This window comes from Sorex araneus, chromosome X (assembly GCF_027595985.1).
Source record: "Sorex araneus isolate mSorAra2 chromosome X, mSorAra2.pri, whole genome shotgun sequence".
Classification (NCBI taxonomy): domain Eukaryota; kingdom Metazoa; phylum Chordata; class Mammalia; order Eulipotyphla; family Soricidae; genus Sorex; species Sorex araneus.
Window position 1 is genome coordinate 272,746,134 of NC_073313.1, and position 639 is coordinate 272,746,772.

Here is a 639-nt window from a genome sequence, read left to right on the forward strand (position 1 = left end):
TGAGATTTTAGCAGCCTCTCCTTACTCATTTTTTCCAATGACTGGAGGTTCTTTTCAGGGTCAGGGGAATGGGACTGTTATTGTTACTGTATTTGGCATATTGAATACAGCACGGGAATGTGTGTATTGCCAAGCTCTTCCGACAGCATTAAACCTACCAGTTAATGAACAGGGTATGTGTTTCCATTTCCTTGAATCCTCTTACTTTTTTCAGAGGTTTTTTTTTTTTGCTTATTTAAAAAAAGTGTGAAGGCAGTCCCTCACTACCACAAATTATGTAATATTGTTCTCCACATTTGGGGAAATCACAGGGATTAGCACACTCAGAGTGTAATGAGTAAGTCTTGCCCTGGGAAAACAATCTTCATGGTCTTGGTATTCTCCATGTCATGTAAGAATGTCTTAGTAGTGTTTAATTGTTTTCTTTATATAATTTTTTTACCTCTTTGGTTAAGCCTTCCCAGGAACTTGATTTTCTGAAGCTCAATTGTGAACAGTATTGACTTTTAAATCTCTCTCTTGTGTTCCATTATTTGCATAAATATGCTTTCTTGTATGCAAATTACCTTCTGTGCTTTTGAAACCTGACATTTTCTGTTTAGATCTTTTGTTTCAAGGATATTTGTTTGAGGGTCAAGA

General features: G+C 36.0%; 1 non-coding gene across 1 annotated transcript; it reads right to left on the minus strand.

Annotated features, from left to right (window-relative positions):
* Positions 1-235: 235 nt before the first annotated feature.
* On the minus strand, positions 236-399 carry LOC129400275 (U1 spliceosomal RNA). Its single transcript, XR_008627577.1, has one exon. It is a non-coding gene; the product is annotated as a U1 spliceosomal RNA (small nuclear RNA).
* Positions 400-639: the final 240 nt, after the last annotated feature.